Here is a 21004-nt window from a genome sequence, read left to right on the forward strand (position 1 = left end):
TACCTGATAAGGTGGTCCTCAGAAGGAGAAAAAAGGCAGCTAACCCCACACATACAAAAAGTCCCTGTATTCACCAGATTGTATTGGTTCTTTACATGATGGAGGAAAAAAAATGCAGAGGGAAGGGGATTGCATGGCAACCTGCTTTTCCATGGTAGAGTTTTATTCAAAAGTAACATAACGTCCTTTCAGAAGAGTTCACACACTCGGTTTAAATTCTGGAAAGCTTCTATATACCTGTCAGGGCTGTAAGAAAACTTGTCAAGATCCAAGATCTTCCTTAATTTGCCTTATATCCTGTTTAAAAAAAAAAAAAAAAAGAGGGCGGGGGGAACCTGGACCTTAATGGAGTCATATTCACCAGGAATCTGTTGTAGTAGCATGAGACTGAAAGCTGCCTAAAACGAGTGTTTCAAAGATTGGACAAGCTTGGAAGAGACCCTGAATAGAAAGGAGTTAAGGGAGTTGACTTCTCCACTGGAGGTACCTGTGGCATTTGCTTCCCTATTTCCTTGGAGGGATTTTCTTTTGCATCCTCTGTGAGATGGGTGCTAAGTGGGTTGAATAAATTTTGTAATGTTAACAATGGTATAGATTACTCTCCAAGGCAAATCAAAAAGCCTACACATATGGAACCTAAGATCATTTAGAAACCACATTTTAGAAAAGGTTTAGCAACAGGATGGTATTGAAATTAATGCTTTATTTCTGAGACCAGGCTTCTTTTCTGTGCCTTAAGGTGTTTGCCACTAAGTTGGCAACCAAGGAAATGACAAGAACGTTTTCACCACTAATTTACGTAGAGATACCAAAGCAAGGTTTGCTTTGCCTGTGCACGTTTTAACCTTCCATTTTATACTTTTGATGACTAAGACAAATGCTCAGTCTACCAGTCATATTTTATCTGTGTTTTTGCAATAAAATACATTTTATATACAAAAGAAGAAAGCAGACATGGTAGTCTTGAAAGTAAGAAAGAAAGTGCAATAAGTACAACTTAATATCCTCATGCCAATACCTTAATGGGCTGTTGGAAACTGAAGCCAGTCTAGGGACCTTCAGGAAACCCTGAAATGTCATCTCAGCCAGATGTCTTTAGTTGTTTCAGTACCTCATTTTCATCCCAACCAAAGGATAGACCTTCATGAAGAAAAACTGAATTGGAGCAAAGTCAACATTGCAAACACCTAAGGGTGACAGGGAGTTAACAGAGTTCTCCTCAGTAAGCCTGTTCTTCACTTCTTAAGTCTGGCAGCCATGCTAGTCACTTTTCACTGGCTGACATTTTTTTCCTTCGTTTTGACTATTGTGGAGTTTACGAACTTTGAAAAAAGTACAGAAATAAGTGAGTGTACTTTTACTAACCCTTTCATGGATTACAGATAAGCTCCACAAAATGTCACAGAATCCTCTGCCAACTCAGCCTGGAAGGATGCACTTGGTTCATCCTATGTGTCTCAGATTGCACACCTGCCAAGGGGGAGCAAGGCACAGAATGGAGATGGTTTTGTGAGTTAGCACAACTACTGGCCACTGTACACAGCCAGACATTGTGGCTGCTGTGGAGTGGACAGCTCCTGACACTGGTGCAGCTGCTATTTCTGCACAAGGCTGGATTGAACCAGGTGTAATGCAAACAGCTTCCACTGTAGGCATTAGAGATTATGGTGGTGCTCAAAAACTTGGCGATGCCAGAATCTGCATAATCACAAGGAGGACGTCACAGCCCTGACTTCAGAAGCCCCTAGGTCTGGGATACCCAAAATCTTCTCTCTTTCTTGTCACCAACAAAAGGATGAGCAAGAATGTATTTCAAATCTATTGAAAAAAGTTAGCTTGCCTTGGGTTGATAGAAAGAGAAGAGTCCCTGGGGAGCCCCTGGTCCACATATAAGTGTCTCATCCCCACATAACATAAAAAGCAGGCTGGGGAAAAAAATTGGCTTCAGACCAATGTCCTGGGCCAAGCTGAGTCAAGTGTTCTCCATGAAACCCTGCAGATTAGGCACATAATTTCCCCTTTGCAGTCTCTAAAAGGTCTAGATCCCAGCCTTATAGAAGACACATGGTTTGGGCTCCTTTCTCTGCTGGCAGAGAGCTTTATTTTTTCCCTTATTAAATTTTCACTCTAACCTTGCCTTTGTGATCACTGTATTCAGTCTTCTTGAAGTTAGGATGAAGAATTCTGGATGTTATCTCAGACAGTGAGAGACTGTTACATCTTGGTGCATTGTTGAGAGTAAAATGCGTTTTAGTGCATTGGTTAGAAAAAAAATAAAATTCATCAGATAGATAAGAGTGACCTTTAACTTTAACCCTTTACTTTTCTTTCTGAGGCTTCTTGTCTATTCCAAATCAGTTTTCTTTCATGGAGGGCTTAGCAATTACATGAGATGGAAAGAGTTCTTATGGCAGTTGAAGGTTTCCAATTGGGGCTACCCCTCAGTGTTATCTGAAGATCCTTGGACTAACTCCAGTCCTCAAGAGCCCATCAGCATGTGACCAAAAAGACTTCCAATCTTTTCCTATTGCATTTTTCTTCTTTCTTCTCATGGTTATCATGTCTTATATCCATTCTTTGTATGCAATGCTGTGGATGTTTTTGTGACCTTGGGATATATTCTTGCTGGGTAGAGTTAGTCCGTGTCTTTGTAATAGGAATGTAATTCAAAATGTTGTTGCTTTGGTGATTTCCTAAAAACAGAGGGAATTCAAGATCTCCGTAAACTTTCTAGTAAGAACTTTCTGTCCCCAGTGACATTTGGATTGCTTCTTTCCTCTATGTAATAGTTCAGCTTTGTCCAATAAATTTAAAGTGTCTTTATGAGGCAAGTGAATTTCTTATGCTGGAGGGGATGCTATAGGAACAGCCTATCAACCCTCAAACATCTCCTTCCAACTTTTGCCTGAAAAGAATTTGATGTCAGAATTTTTGTAGCTCTCTGCCACAAACCTCCAGTTTTCCAATTCTTTTCCCTTTTGTATCCCTCTCTCAGAGATGATGCCCATGTTGTATTTGTAGACAGAAAAACTCCACTTTTAGCACCAAGGAGGAAGCCAACCTAATAAGATATATATCAGCTTCATTTCTGCCCCCATAAAAAATAGGGCAACCATTTAATTCTTATACCTTTTTGAGGCACATGTTTCACATTCAACTATATTGATATTTAAACAAAAAAAAATGAATTTTATATTTAGAAGTTAATGAGTCCCATTCTGTAAGTTTCTGATTTTTCACTTGGCCATAGCAAGGAGAGTCAGAAATAGTATTAGAACATTCCCTGCATTAAAGGGTCTTGCCTAAGTCCAACTAATATATAATGTCTCTCAGGGCTCTAGGGCACCTTGACAGGATTTTGAGCTGAGTGGGTCTAGGAGTCCACCAGTGTAGAAAGCTAGGGTTTTGGGCTGGTAAGCGTGACTAATCCTGCCATCTAGCTTCTTTGAGACCATGGGTAAAGGTCATGCTTGTGTCAATGGGGGTGACAGCTATGACAGTTGCCAGAACCCAGAGAACAGGTGAAAATAGGAGAAGGGATACACCCTTTCTTGTTTTCTCTGCATGCCAGGCCACACCAAAAAAGAAGGGAACTGAGAGACCTTGTCTCTCCTCTCTTTCTAGATGGGTAAGAAATCATCATCTGTAGTTACTTCAAATGCATTCTTCTTTGACTGTGAAATTCAGAAGAGAAAACAGCTTATATTTTATTGCCCAAGGTCACAGCCACAATATGGACAGGAGGTCTGGCCTCCTCTGGGAAGCATTAATTATAACACTATCCAACAACTAGATCTTTCTTTGCCTTGTGAGATAAATCAAATCATTATAAACATTGTACAGTTGACTTTGCCTTCTTAGCACTTTATTAGGCAAGCCTACAAAGGATAGTTTACCAAAGTCAAAGTGATAAACCCTTGGGGAACCCTCAAATGCAACTTCTGGGTGCCCTACCTGCCCCACTTATTATGGGATCCTAGTAGCCAAATCATTAGCTCCTCTGGTTGTGTCCTCAACATTATTGCTACCCCTACAGGAAATGCCTGATGATGTACATGGTGCCACTATAGTTCAAGTTTCTTTCTCATTGCACTACCTTAGACAAATAAAGGAGGACCTGCGAAGGTTTTCTGATGACCCTGGCAGATATATAGAGTTCTTCCAAAATTTAACCCAAGTGTTTAATCTTCCACGTGAAAATCTTGTTACTTTAAGCCAAACTTTAACTGCTGTCGTGAAACAGGCAGCCTCTGATATCAGAAGGAAATTTCTGAAATAGGTCCCATCTAAAGATCTTTCTAATTTTTCTCACTCTCAAGCTAAAATTTTGCAGTATATAAATGACATGCTTCTCTGTGCCCCAACCACAAAGTTCTCAGGAAGGCACTAAGACTTGCCCCAGTTTCTTAGCTGAAAGTGAATATAAAGCCTAAAGCTCAGTTCTGTCATACTTCAGTACAGTGCCTGGGTCTAGTCTTATCAGAAAGAGCCAGAGCACCAGATGAGGAAATGATCAAGTCTGTTTTCTTTAACACTTAAGGGGATTATTGAGCATTAATAAATTTTATAAAGTGTGGGTACCTGAGTATAGTGACAAACAACTCATTTTAATACTACCTTTTATATATATAGAAGAAATATTGAACCAGGTAGAACCCACTCCTTAACTTGGGAAGCCAAAACTCAAAATGTTTGAGCCAGCTAAAGGAAGCCTTACTTAAAGCAATAGCTTTCATTCATCCCATAGATAAGGTATATAATCTCTATGTATTAGAAAAGAAGGACATAGCTCTAGGAGTTTTGAATGAGGCTCAAGGTTCAATTCAACATCCACTGGGTTACCTAAGGAGGAGTTTAACTTTGTGGATAAAAATTGCCGTACAGACTCTGAGTAGTTGCAATAGTGGCTTTGCTGGTGCCAGGGGCCACCAGGTTAATCACAGGGAATAACTACATTGTTTGGACCCTACACAGTAGAGCAGGACTGATGTTTTCTAAGGGAAGTCACCGGCTAATGGACAATCGCCTTCTCCAATATAAAGCTTTGCTTATAAAGAGATATGCAATCCAGTTAAAAACCTGCATTTGAATGGGCTCAACCACTTTCTCCCAGAGGAAACTGAAAAACCTGAACATTATTGTGAACCAAGATTTCTGCAAACTTGTAAAATAAATTATAAGAATCACTGTTTGTATTCTCTGAAAAGTTTTGATTAATAAAAACAATTTTCTTAAAATGTGCTCTACTTAGTTAAAAGTGGATACCAAGCTATTTATATATTCAAAAGTCCTTTATAATTCTCCCTTTATAAATCTTGTATTTTGGGAAAAGTTTTTTTCTCACTTAACTGAATTACTTTTCCAAATATATCTGGCCTTTTTTGGTGTGTGCACACAAGACACTAAAATAATTTCTGGTGGCCTGAGACTCCTTGGGAAAACAGAAATGGTACCACAGATCACATTTTGAAATATATATATATATATGTTTTCCTCATGGAAATTCTGGAATTAGAGGTAGGTAAGTCCATCCCAAAATCTATCTTTGTCATCTGGCTATGCTTGTTTATTAGGCCCTAGAAACTGTTTTCCTAGCCCTGTTCTTAAAGGGCCACACCAGGATAGTGCAATTGGGAAATTAGGAAATAAAAGATCTGATAAATACTGGGTCAGATCTTCTGTTTTTCTGCATTGTTATATATGTGTTACATGTGTGATGTCTATTTTTTTTTAAGAAAAAAAAGCTCTAATTAATTGACTAAATTAAGGAGAAGTGCTTTAATCAATATATTTAAAGGAAAAATAAAAGCTGTGATACATTTCACTTAATGTGACTTTAATCTTTCAGGAACAAAAACAGCCTAGAGATTATTGGTAAAGTGGAGATGTAATCAAGATGTAAATATGTAGTCTAAATTATGCTGGTCAGATACTAACCTTGCCAAATGTTTCAAGGTTGTAAACTGCTTCTTTGGACTTTAAGAACTGTCTAAACTGCCTGCTTCACAATTGTTAAGGGCTGGGGATGTATGGAAGTAATCACACCCCTAGCTATGCTCGAAAAAGTTGAACTTTATCTACATCTGGTATACACTTAAAACAACTCACCATGTTTTACGTTCAAGTTAAGAATTGCTGAGAATTACAATTATAATATGTAATTTAAACTACTAAAAAATTACATGAAATATAGGAAAGAACAGTAAAATGTGGTTTGGTAAAAGATTATAAAAAGGCATAAATATGTACATTTTACCTAGAAATAAAGGACTGTCTTATGTTAGATAAAATAAAGCAAAAGGTTTAAATGAATGATAAAATAAAATTGTAAAAATCAATCTTGCAAAAGAAAATCAGTGTGTGAACGTGTTGACCTAATTTAAAAAGATATTAAATAGTTTTTCTGTAAATTAGCATTAAAATAAAAAGCATAACAAGTTTTTCTGAAGATCTTTATTCAGTTTATCATTGATGGACATTTGGGTTACTTGCAAATCTTTGCTATTGTAAATAGTATTGCAATAAACATACGTGTGTGTGTTTCTTTATAGTAGAATAATTTAAAATCCTTTGGGTATATACCCAGTAATGTGATTGCTGGATCAAATGTTGTTTCTGGTTCTAGATCATTGAAGAATTACCATAGTGTCTTCCGTAATGGTTAAACTAATTTACATTCCCACCAACTGAGTAAAAGTATTCCTATTTCTCCACATCTTCTCTGACATCTGTTGTTTCCTTACTTTTTAATAATCACCATTCTAATTGGCATGAGATGGTATCTTATCGTGGTTTTGATTTACATTTCTCTAATGACCAGTGATGATGAGTTTTTGTAATATATTTGCCAGCCACATAAATGTCTTTTTTTGACAAGTGTTTTTTCATGTCCTTTTCGATGGAGTTTTTTTTTTTTTTTTTCCTTGTACTTTTGTTTCAATTCCTTATAGTTTCTGAATGTTAGACTTTTGTCAGATAAGTAGCTTGTAAAAATTTTCTCCCATTCTGTAGGCTGCCTGTTCACTCTGATAATACTTTCTTTTGCTGTGCAGAAGCGCATTTGTCAATTTTGGCTTTTGTTGCAACTGTTTTTGGTGTTTTAGTCATAAAGATTTTGCCCATACATATGTCCTGTATGATATTGCCCAGGTTTTCTTTTAGGGTTTTTATGGCTTTGGGTTTTACATTTAAGTCTTAAATCCAGCTTTAGTTAAGTTTTGTATAAGGTGTAAGGAAAGGATCGACTTTCAGTTTTCTACATATGGCTAGCCAGTTTTCCCAGCATAATTTATTAAATAGGAAATCATTTCTCCATGATTAATAGTTGTAGATGTGTAGTGTTATTTCTGAAGCTTCTGTTATGTTCCTTTGGGCTATATATCTGTTTCAGTACCAGTACCATGCTATTTGGTTATTGTAAACTTACAGTATAGTTTGAAGTCAGGTAGCATGATGCCTCCAGCTTTGCTCCTTTTGCTTAAAATTGTCTTGGTTCTATGGATTCGTTTTTGTTTCCATGTGAAACTTAAAGTATTTATTTTTTATTCTTCAAAGAAAGTCAGTGTTAGCTTGATGGGAATAGCCTTGAATCTATAAATTACCTTGGTTACTGTGGCCATTTTCATGAAATTGATTCATCCTATCCATTAGTATGGAATGCTTTTCCATTTGTTTGTGTCCTCTCTTATTTCCTTGAGTAGTATTTTGAAGTTCTCTTTGAAGAGGTCCTTCATGGCCCTTGTAAGTTGTTTTCCTATGTATTTTATTCTCTTTGTAACATTAGTGAATGACAGTTCACTCATGATTTGGCTCTCTGTTTCTTTATTGCTGGTGTATACTAATGCTTATAATTTTTGCAAATTGATTTTTTTATCCTGAGAATTTGCTGAAGTTGCTTATCAGCTTAAGGAGTTTTGGGGCTGAGACTATATGATTTCCTGAAAACACAATCCTGTCACCTGCAAACAGAGATAATTCGACTTCCTTTTTTTTTTTTAATTTGAATATCCTTTATTTCTTTGTCTTGCCTGATTGCCCTGGCCAGAACTTCCAATACTATGTTGAATAGGAGTGGTGAGAGAGGACATCTTTGTCTTGTGTTGGTTTTCAAAGAGAATGCTTCCAACTTTTGCCCATTCAGTAGAGGGTTTGTCTTAAATAACTCTTATTATTTTGAGATACATTTCAGCAGTACCTAATTTATTGGGTGTTTTTAGCATAAAATGTTGCTGAATTAAATCAAAGGCCTTTTCTTTGTCTATTTGACATAATCATGTGGGTTTTTTCATTGGCTCTGTTTATGCGATGGATTAGATTTATTGATTTTGGTGTGTTGGGCCAGTCTTGCATCTCAGGGATGAAGCCCCCTTGATTATGGTGGATAAGAACTTTGATGTACTGCATCATTGGCTTTGCAATATTTTATTAAGGATTTTTGCATCAATATTCATCAGAGATAATGACCTAAAATTTTCTTTCTTTGTTGTGTCTCTGCCATGTTTTGATATCAGAATAATGCTGACCTCATAAAATGAGTAATGGACAAATCCCTCTTTTTCTATTGTTTGGAATAGTTTTAAAAAATGGTAGGCCGGGCACGGTGGCTCAAGCCTGTAATCCCAGCACTTTGGGAGGCCAAGACGGGTGGATCACGAGGTCAGGAGATCGAGACCATCCTGGCTAACACGGTGAAACCCTGTCTCTACTAAGAAATACAAAAAACTAGCCGGGCGAGGTGGCGGGCGCCTGTAGTCCCAGCTACTCGGGAGGCTGAGGCCGGAGAATGGCGTGAACCCGGGAGGCGGAGCTTGCAGTGAGCTGAGATCTGGCCACTGCACTCTAGCCTGGGCTACAGAGCGAGACTCCGTCTCAAAAAAAAAAAAAAAAAAAAAAAAAAATGGTATCAGCTCCTCTTCATACCTCTGGTTGAATGTGGCTATGATTCCATCTTGTCCTGGGCTCTTTTGATTGGTAGGCTATAATTACTGCTTCGTATTCAGAGCTTGTTATTGGTCTATTCAGTGATTCTACTTCTTCCTTTTTTAGTCTTGGGAGAGTGTAGGTGTCCAGAAATTTATCCATTTCTTTTAGAATTTCTAGCTTGTTTAGAGACGTTTATAGTATTATCTGATGGTAGTTTGTGTCTCTGAGGGAACAGTGATGTTATCCTTTTTCTCATTTTTTATTGTGTCTATTTGATTTTTCTCTCTTTTCTTCTGTTTTAGTCTAGCTAGTGATCTATTTTGTAAATCTTTTCAAAAAAACAACTTCTCGATTCACTGATGTTTTGAAGGGCTTTTCATGTCTCTATCTTCTTTAGTTATGTTCTGAACTTAGATATTTCATGTCTTCTGCTAGCTTTTGAGTTTGTTTGTTCTTGCTTCTCTAGTTCTTTCAATTGTGATGTTAGGGTGTCAAATTTAGAAAAATCAGGTGTCTTTCCAGTTTTCAGATGTGGGAATTTAGTACTACAAGTTCCCCTCTTAGCAATGCTTTAGCTATGTTTCAGAGGTTCTGATATGCTGTTTCTTTGTTCTCAATGGTTTCACAGAACTTCACTATTGCTGTGTTAATTTTATTATTTACCCCATAGTCATTCAGGAGAATGTTCTTCAATTTCTATGTAGTTGTGTGGATTGGAGTGAGTTTCTTAATCCTGAGTTCTAATTTGATTGCACTGTTATCTGACAGAATATTTATTATGATTCCCATTCTTTTGCATTTCTGAGGACTGTTTTACTTCCAGTTATGTGGTCAATTTTGGAATAAGTGCCATGTAGCCCTGACAAGAATGTATATTCTGTTGATTTGGGGTAGAGAGTTCTGTAGATGTCTACTAGATCACTTGATCTGCAGCTGAGTTTAAGAGGTGAATATCCTTATTAATTTACTGTCTCATTGTTCTGTTTAATATTGTCAGTGTTGGGTGAAAGTCTCCCACTATTATTGTATGGAAGTCTAAGTGTCTTTCTAGGTCTCCAAGAACTTGCTTTATGAATCTGGATGTTCCTGTATTGGGAGTATGTATATATATATGTTTTTTGCATTTTTTTATTATTATACTTTAAGTTCTAGGGTACATGTGCACAACATGTAGGTTTGTTACGTATGTATACATGTGCCATGTTGTAGTGCTGCATCCATTAACTTGTCATTAACATTAGGTATATCTCCTAATGCTATCCCTCCCCCAAACCCCCTCTCCACAATAGGACCCAGTGGGTGATGTCCTCCTTCCTGTATCCAAGTTATCTCACTTTTCAATTCCCACCTATGGGTGAGAACATGCGGTATTTGGTTTTCTGTTCTTGTGATAGTTTGCTGAGAATGATGGTTTCCAGCTGCATCCATGTCCCTACAAAGGATGCAAACTCATCCTTTTTGATGGCTGCATAGTATTCCATGGTATATATGTGCCACATTTTCTTAATCCAGTCTGTCACTGATGGACATTTGGGTTGATTCTAAGTCTTTGCTATTGTGAAAAGTGCTGCAATAAACATACTTGAAGTCTGGTAGCGCGATGCCTCCAGCATTGTTCTTTTGACTTAGGATTGTCTTAGCAATGTGGGGTCTTTTTTGGTTCCATATGAACTTTAAAGCAGTTTTTTCCAATTCTGTGAAGGAAGTCATTGGTAGTTTAATGGGGATGGCATTGAATCTATCAATTACCTTGGGCAGTATGGCCATTTTCACAACATTGATTCTTCCTATCCATCAGCATGAAATGTTCTTCCATTTGTTTGTATCCTCTTTTGTTTCACTGAGCAGTGGTTTGTATTTCTTTTTGAAGATGTCCTTTACATCCCTTGTAAGTTGGATTCCTAGATATTTTATTCTCTTTGAAGCTATTGTAAATCACAGTTCATTCATGATTTGACTCTCTGTCTGTTACTGGTGTATAAGAATGCTTGTCATTTTTTCCCTTCGATTTTGTATCCTGAGACTTTGCTGAAGTTGCTTATCAGCTTAAGGAGATTTTGGGTTGAGACTACGGGGCTTTCTAAATATACAATCATGTCATCTGCAAACAGGGACAATATGACTTCCTCTTTTCCTAACTGAATACCCTTGATTTCTTTCTCTTGCCTGATTGCCCTAGCCAGAACTTCCAACACTATGTTGAATAGGAGTGGTGAGAGAGGGCATCCCTGTCTTGTGCCACTTTTCAAAGGGAATGCTTCTAGGTTTTGCCCATTCAGTATGATATTGGCTGTGGGTTTGTCATAAATAGCTCTTATTATTTAGAGATTCATTCCATCAATACCGAATTTATTGAGAGTTTTTAGCATGTGTTGTTGAATTTTGTCAAAGGCCTTTTCTGCATCTATTGAGATAATCATGTGGTTTTTGTCTTTGGTTCTGTTTATATGCTGGATCACACTGATTGATTTGTATATGTTGAACTAACCTAGCATCCCAGGGATGAAGCACACTTGATCATGGTGGATAAGCTTTTTGATGTGCTGCTGGATTTGGTTTGCCTATATTTTATTGAGGATTTTTGCTTCGATGTTCAACAGGGATATTGGTTAAAAATTCTCTTTTTTTGTTGTTGTATCTACCAGGCTTTGGTATCAGTATGATGTTGGCCTCATAAAATGAGTTAGGGAGGATTCCCTCCTTTTTTATTTGTTGGAATAGTTTCAGAAGGAATGGTACCAACTCCTCCTTGTACCTCTGGTAGAATTTGCCTATGAATCCGTCTGGTCCTGGACTTTTTTTGGTTTGGTAGGCTATTAACTATTGCCTCAATTTCAAAGTCTGCTATTGATCTATTCAGGGATTCAACTTCTTCCTGGTTTAGTCTTAGGAAAGTGTATCTGTCCAGGAATTTATCCATTTCATCTAGGTTTTCTAGTTTATTTGCATAGAGGTGTTTATAGTATTCTCTGATGGTAGTTTGTATTTCTGTGGGGACAGTGGTGATATCTCCTTTATCACTTTTGCCGGGCGCGGTGGCTCACGCCTGTAATCCCAGCACTTTGGGAGGCCGAGACGGGCGGATCACAAGGTCAGGAGATCGAGACCATCCTGGCTGACACGGTGAAACCCCGTCTCTACAAAAAAAAAAAAAAAAAAAAAAAGATTGGTTCAACTAACACAAATGAGTAAATGTAATCCATCACATAGAATAAATGACAAAAACCACAAGATTATGTCAATAGATGCAGAAAGACCTTCAATAAAATTCAACCTTGCTTCATGGTAAAACTGTCAATAAACTAGGTATTGATGGAACATATCTCAAAATAATAAGAGCTTTTTATGCCACATCCATACACAATATCATATTGAATGGGCAAAAGCTGGTAGCATTCCCTTTAAAAGCAGGCACAAGACTATGATGCCTTCTCTCATCACTCCTATTCAACATAGTATTGGAAATTCTAGCCATGTGCAATCAAACCATGTAACTAATTTATATCCCATAAATTTATGATGGAAAGAATTAAAAAGTAAAAATTGTTTAAAGTCTTAAACAACACTTCTTCAAAAGCACATAAAAAGAAATTCAACAATGGTAATTATTAGAAATTGCAAATTAATCCCATTGGGAGTTATACCTGATGTAAATGACGAGTTGATGGGTGCAGCAGACTAACATGGCACAAGTATACATATGTAACAAACCTGCATGTTATGCACATGTACCCTACAACTTAAAGTATAATAATAATAAATAAATTTAAAAAAAAAAGAAATTGCAAATTAAAACCATAGAAATTGCAAATTAAAACCTTACACACATTAGTATAGCCAATATTTAAAAAAAAAAAAAAAAAAAAGAAGACATCTTAGTAAACCTGTGAACAAAGGGAAAAGTACAATGGTAAAGGAATTGTATAAAGCAGTATAGTAGCCCCTCAAAAATTAAAATGTATTGAACTGAGTGCAGTGCTTTATGACTGTTACTCCACTTACATGAGAGGCTGAGGCAAAAGAATCACTTTAATCACCTTTAACTTAAATTTTCAAGAGACAAACAAAACAACCGAATCAGAAAGGGGCAAAGGATAGGAACAGACACTTCTCAAAAGAAGACATTCACACAGCAAAAAGCCACAAAAAAGTACCTCAACATCACTGATCGTTAGAGAAATGCAAATCAAAATGACAATGAAATATCATCTCATGCTAGTCAGAATGGCAGTTATTAAATATGGTGGTAACATCTGGAATTTTAGTGTACCCAAATAGCATACATTGTACCCAATACACGGTATTTTATTTATCACTCTTCTCTCACCTTTCTCATCTCTAAGTTTCCAATGTTTATTATACCACTCTATATGCTTTTGAGTACCCATGTCTCAGATCCCACTTATAAGTGAGACTATGTGTTATTTGATTTTCCAATCTTGAGTTACTTCACTGAAAATAATGTTCTCCATATTTATCCAAGTTTCTGCACAACAGCTTCTTCTATTTTTGCTATGGCTATCTAAATTCTATTGTATATAAGTAGTATATTTTCTTTATCTATTCAGTGGTTGATGAGCACCTGGGGTGATTCTGTATCTTTGCAATTGGAAATTGTGTTGCAATAACCATTCACATGCAGGTTGATATTTGTTATAAAATAATTTATTTGTTGGGGGTAGGAAGCCAATAGTGAGATTGTTAAATTGGATGTTAGATTTTTTTTTTTTTTTAAGGAATCACCATACTATTTTCTATTAATTCTTATTCATTGTTGGTGAGAATGTAAATTAGTACAGTCGCTATAAAAATTGTGAAGAATAAATATTTTTTACAGAATCATACATAGAACTACTAAATTCTGCTATTTTGCTTTGGGTATTAATTCAGATTGTACTAGTTACATTCTTATGAGCAACTTGAAAGCATCAACTTTATATCACATTTGTGCAAATATATATTGCTTTTAGAATTTTTAATAATGCCATTCTGGATGGGGTAAGTTGATATAACATGGTTTTAATTTGCATTTCTGTGATGATTAGTGGTGTTGAGCATTTCTTCATTTGTGGTGTCATATATTTTCTTTTGAGAAATATTTGTTCATGTTATTTGTTGATATTTTAATGAGTATACTTGTGTTTGTTTTCTTTCTGCTTTGCTTTAGTATTTTTTATTTTAGCAAATATTAATTTAAAAATTTTACTTATATTTGCTTATTAAACAAATTTAATTAAATATTATTTGTTGAATACATAATTTGCAAATGTTATCTCCTATGGCTACTTCTTTAATTTTTCATCTTGCATTAATTCACTTAATGTCCTCTAACTGCATTAAATTGTCTCTAAAATTTCAGACATCAGCAGTACCTCAATGTCAGTACCTGACATGGAAATTAAATGTAAATAATTTACTCTGTTGATAATTTTATTTGCTATGAAGATTTTTAGTTTAGTTAGCTTCCATGTATTTATTTTTGTGTCTTTGCATTTTCTTTCAGGGCTTTAATCATGAAGTTTTTGCCTAGATCAACATCAAGTAGAGCCATTCCTGTTTTCTTTTAGCACATTTTTGATTTTGTATCTTCCATTTAAACCTTTAATCCATGTTGTTGTAATGTATACATGTAACAAAAGGCAGAGATCCAGTTTTCTTCTACATATAATGCAACTTAATGAATAGGGTACAAATTCTCTTGTTTATATTTTGTCTCTTTCATCAAAAATCAGCTGCTGATACCATTTGACTATATTTCTTGCTCTCTGTTCTATTCCTTTGGACTGTGTGTTTATTTTTACAGCAGTTTCCATGATGTTTCTGTTACTATAACCTTGCATTAAAATTTGACATTCTGTAACGAGATAACATGATCCTCCAGATTTTTTTTTCTTAGAATTGCTTTGGCTTTTAGGGCTCTTATTGGTTCCACATAATTTATAATTATTTTTTCTATACTTCTAAAAACGACATTGGTATGCTAGATAGATATAGCATGAAATCTACAGATTGCTATGTTCGGCCTGGTTATGTTTACATTAATTTTTGTTTAAATCCATAAGCATAGGATATAGTTCTATTTGTTTGTCTTACAAAATTTTTGATCAGTGCTTTGTAGTTTTCCTAGAAGAGATGTTTCACTTGCCTGGCTAAGTATGTTCCCAGGTATTTTTAGAAAACGTTTTGTTCTCTGTTTTTTGTTTTGTTTTTTCGATTTTTTTGCTGTTGAGACAATTTCTCTTTTGTTGCCCAGGCTGGAGTGCAATGGCATCATCTCGACTCACTGCAACTTTCCTGTCCTAAGTTCAAGCAATTCCCCTGCCTCAGCCTCCTGAGTAGCTGGGATTGCAGCATACGCCACCACGCCGGTCTATTTTCGTCTTCTTAGTAGAGAGGGAGTTTTCCCAGGTTGGTCAGGCTGGTCTGGAATTCCCGACCTTGGGTAATCCATCAGCCTTGGCCTCCCAAAGTGCTGGGATTAAAGGCACGAGACACTGCGCCCCGGCAGAAAATATTTATAAAAAGGATTGCATTCATGATCTATTTCCATCTTGGTGATGCCATTCTGGATGGGGTAAATTGATGTAACATAGTTTTATTTTGCATTTATCTGATGATTCGTGGTGTTGAGCATTTCTTCATTTGTGGTGAGCATTCGTATATTTTGATATTTAGCAGTGCTACTGATTTTGGTAAATTAATTTTGTAACCTAAAAGTTTACTAAATTAATCAAATCTACAAATCTTGAATGAGCCCCTAGGGTTTCTAGGTAAAAGATTATATCATCAAAGAACAGAGATAGTTTGACTATTTTTTAAAATTTGGTGACCATTATTATTTTTTCTTGCCTGATTTGTCTGAATAAGATTTCCAGTCCTGATTTAATAGAAGTGGTGAAAGAAGCATCCTTTTCTTTTTTCAGTTTTTAGAAAAAATATTTCAATATTTCCCCATTTACTATGAAATTGATTATAGTTTTATTACATATGCTATTTCTCATTTTGAGATTTTTTTTTCTAAGTATAGTTTGCTGACAGTTATCATTGTTAAGCAATGCTGGATTTTATTGAATGCTTTTTCTGCTTTTTCTGCACCTGTTAAGATGATCATATGTTTCTGTTTTTAATTTTATTTATGTGATGAATCACATTTACTGACTTGTGTGTATATAGTTCTGCATCCCTGGAATAAAACCAATTTTATCATGGTAAATGGTCTTTTTGATATTATGTTAGATTTGGTTTGCTAATATTTTAATAAGAATGTTTGAATCTTATTTCCATGTGAGATACTGGTCTGTAGTTTTGTATTTATATTATGCTTTTATTCTGGTGTTGTTTTCAGATGATTCTGACTTACAGAACGACCAGTGTAGGATTCCCTCATTCTCAGTAATTTGGAATAGTTTCACTAAAATTGATACGAGTTCTTTGCATGTCTACTAGAATTTAGGTGTGAATTCATCTGGTCCTTGGGAGATTCTTCATCTCACTGATTATTACCAGTCTGTGATATCCATCTTGTTCTGATTAAATTAAGAAGGTTGTATGTGTTCTGAAATTTTTCAGATTTCTTTACAATTTCTAGTGCATATACATATAGGCTATATTATAGTATCCTCTAACAGTCTTACAAACTTCTGGGGAATCAGTTTTCATGTCTTCATTTTTAATTCTAATTGATCTTCTTTGAACCTCCTCTCTTCTTTTTTAATCTGTAGATAGTATTCTATCAATTATGTTTACCTTTTTCATAAACTTGCTACTTTTATTGTTGTTTCAATTTTATTCTGTTCTAAACATTCTTATTTTTTCTTCTACTCACTTTGGGTTTGGTTTGTTCTTGTTTCTCTTATTCTATGAGTTGTGATGTTAGATTGTTAGTTTGTGCTATTTCTGACCTTTTGATGTAAGTGCTTAATGCTATAGACTTTTGTAATGCTACATTTCTGTATTCTGGATGTTTTGATAATTTGATCAACTGTCATCAGTAATTTCAATTTAAAAATTTATTTTATTTTATTGTTCTTTTAGCTTTTAAGTTCAGGGGTACAAGTACAGGTTGGTTACATAGGTAAATGAGTGTCATGCGGGTGTATTGTGCAGATAATTTTTCACCCAGCGATTAAGCCTAGTACCTCAGTGTTGTTCTCTTTGTGTGTCTATACCTTCTCATCATTTAGCTACTACATATAAGTAGGAACATATAGTATTTTGTTTTCTGGTCTTGCACTAGTTGGCAAGGAATAACTGTCTCCGCTGCAGTCATGTTTCTACAAAGGAAATGATCTCATTCTTCATTATGGGCTGCATAATATTTCATGGCATATATGTACCATATTTTCTTTATCCAGTAGATCATTGTTAACCAAAAAATAATTCAGGAGCAAATTTATTTTCACATATTTGCATAATTTTGAGAATTTCTTTTATAATAGATTTTTAAATTTGATATGCTGTTGTCAACATAAATTCTATATAAAATTTTGATGCTTTTAGTTTATTGAGACTTAGTTTGTGACCTATTATATGGTCTATCTTGGAAAATACATTATTATATGTGATAAAAAATGCATATTTTTGCAGATTTTTGAAAATCTACTGTAAATATCTGTTATTTTTTTTTGTTCCAAAGGTAATTTCAGTTCAGTGTGTGTTGACTTTCTCCCTTAATGATCTGTCTAGGAATTTCAATCAAATGTCAAAGTTTTACACTAATATTGTGTTGTTCTGTTTTTTATTAGATCTGATGGTAATAAGTCTGGGACCTCCAGAGTAGAATGCATATATATTTAGGGTTGTTATATTTTTCTTGTTTAACTGATCACTTTATAATGTTATTTATTTTGTATTATCATTGCTTTAAAGTCTGTTTTATCTGATATAAGAATAGCTATTCTTGCCCACTTTTTGTTGTTTTTTTTTTTTATAAAATGCTGTTTTCAGCCAGGCCTGGTGGCTCAAGCCCGTAATCGCAGCACTTTGGAAGGCCAAGGCAGGCAGACAATGAGATCAGGAGATCGAGACCATTCTAGCTAACACAGTGAAACCCATTTCTACAAAAAAATACAAAAAATTAGTTGGGCATGGTGGCACATACCTGTAGTCCCAACTACTCAGGAGGCTGAGGCAAGAGAACTGCTTGAACCCAGGAGGTGGAGGATGTAGTGTGCCAGAGGTTGGAGTGAGCCAAGATCGCGTCATTGCCCTCCAGCCTTGCTGACAGAGTAAGACTCTATCTCAAAAAATAAAATAAAATAAAATAAAATGCTGTTTTCTACTTCTGAACCTTGAGTCTATAATGATCTTCATACATTAACTGGATCTCTTAAAGGTAGATATTTGGTTTATAATTTGAATTATAAAATTTATGCAGTCAACATATATCTTTAAGTGAGTTATTTAGATTATTTACATTATAATCCTAATATCGAGATATCAATTACTGCTGAAGTCATTCTGTCAGTTTTTAGGGATTACTTTGTTTTTTTTACATTGTGTTATTGTTTATATACTCTTTGTGTATTATGCTCTCAAAACTTTTTATTATGGTATGTAGCAATCATTTTCCTCAAAATTTAGAACTTCTTTTAGCATTTCTTATAAAACTGATTTAGTGGTGACAAATTTTTTCTTGCAAACACTATTTGGTCTTCATTTATAAAAATTATATTTCCAATCTTTCAAAACAAAAGAGAACAAAAATTTTGGCTGACAGTTATTACCTTTAAAGGAACTAAGGACATTAAGTTCTCAAAAATAAAGAGTAAACTTTTCCATAAATTGTCTCTAAAATTTCAGACATCTAGTTTTTCTTTTGATCTTGTAGTTGTTTATTTCTTTGTTTATTTTTTCAACCTTTATTTTAGGTTTACAGGGTAAATGTGAAGGTTCATACTTGAGTAAATTGCATGTTGTGGAGATTTGGTGTACAAATGAATTCATTACCCAAATTGTGAACGTAATATTTCACTGATACTTTTTCTACTTATACCCACTTTCCACCCTCCTTTTAAAAGTAACTCTTGGTGTCTATTGTTTCTCTCTTTAAGACCATTTGTATTCCATATTTAGTACTAACTTATAAGTGAGAAAATGTGTATTTAATTTTTCATCCTGTGTTAATTCACTTAAATTAATGCCCTCTAGCTGCATCCATGTTGCGCAGAAATATAAATTTTTCCATGAATCAAATATTATAAAACAGCTTTTTAAACTTTTATTTTAAATTTAGGGGTACAAGGGCAGGTTTGTTACAAAGGTAAACTTGTGTTGGGGAAGGGGATTGTATAGATTATTTTGCCTATCACCCAGGTATTAAGCCTACTACCCATTTGTTATGTTTCCTGACCGCCTCTCTTCTCACACCCACTACCTATGGAAAGGTCCCAGTGTGTGTTGTTCCCTTCTAGAATATATTCGACTCTGTAGAATATGAACATAAGTTCAATTGTTTTCATTTCAGTACTTCACAAATAAATGAAAATATGTAATGTTTGCCTTTCTGTGTCTCACTTATTTTACTAAATTAATAACCTCCAGTTTTATTCATGTTGTTGTGATAGAATTTCTTACTTTTCTATGACTGAGTAGTATGTAATTTTGTGTAAGTACTACAATTCCTCCATCCATTTGTCTGTTAATAAATACTTAGGTTGCTTCCAAATCTTGGGTATTGTAAACAGTGGTGCAGCAAACATGAGTGCAGATATTTCTTTGATATATTGATTTCCTTTTGGGGAAACATATAATCAAAAGTAAAATTGCTGAAATATATGGCCCCTGTATTTTTAGATGTTTTCAAAAATTCAAAACTGTTCTTCATAATTATTGTACTAATTTACATTGGGAGTTCTCTTTTCACTACATTCTAATTAACATTTGTTATTGCCAGTATTTTGGATAAAAGCAATTTTAACTGAGGTCAGATGAGAGCTCATTGTAGTTTGAATATGCATTTATCTGATGATCAATGTTGATTGTCTTTTTGTATTCACATTTGTCTTTTTTATATCTTCTTTTGAAAGGCATTTATTTATGCATTTTTTGCTAATTTTTAAATTGAATTATATTTCTAACAGTTGTTTGAACTTCTTATATATTATGTTTATTAATCTCTTAGATGAGTAGTTTGCAAATGTTTTTCCCATTCTATGTGTTGTCTCTTCACTTTGCTGATTTTTTTTTTTTTAAGTGCAGAAGGTTTTAAAATTAGTGATCTCACATGTACATTTAAGCTTTGGTTATTAGTGCTTTTATAATATTACTTTAAAACTATTTTTGCCTAGCTCATTGGCATAAATCATGTTCCCAATTTTTGGAGTAGATAATTTGAGGTGTTATATTTAAGTCTTTCATCTGTTTTGATTTATCACATATAATAGGAGGTAAGGACCTGGATTCATTTTTCTCCATATTTATATCTGCTTTTCCAACAGTTTTTTAAAAGACTGTCATTTTTCTTGCATGTGTTTTGCAATTCTGCCAAAAATAAATTTACTGTAGGTGTATGAACTTGCTTTGGGCTTCCTCTATTCTGTTGCCTTGTCCTGTTTGTTTGTGAATTTGCTTTGGACTTCCTCTATTCTGTTGCCTTGCCCTATGTTTGTATGTCAACACCATGCTGTTTGGGTACTATACTTCATAGTATAATTTAAAGTCAAATCATGTGATTCCTCCAGTTGCATTCTTTTTGCTCAGAATAGTTTTGGCTATTCTGAGACTTGTGGTACCATATATTTTAGGATAGATTTTTATAATTATATTAAAAAGTTATTGTTATTTTTATAGTGATTGCATTGAATTTGTGAAAGGTAAACATCTTGGGCCCCATAAATCACTAGGCTAAAAAGAAAAGTCTAACTGGGAGCTGCTTAGGGCAAACCCGCCTCCCATTGTATTCAAAGTCACCGCTTTGCACACTGAGATAAATGCCTATCTCATTAACTCTTTTGAAAAAGCTAGTAAGACTGCAACAGTTTGTCTCTTTCCAGACCAAACCAGTGTTCTTGTTAGCTATTTTGATTGTTGTCTAATGTCTCCCTAAAATATATAAAGCCAAACTTTGCTCTGACGACTTTGG

The sequence above is a fragment of the Papio anubis genome, chromosome Y, assembly GCF_008728515.1.
Source record: "Papio anubis isolate 15944 chromosome Y, Panubis1.0, whole genome shotgun sequence".
NCBI lineage: Eukaryota > Metazoa > Chordata > Mammalia > Primates > Cercopithecidae > Papio > Papio anubis.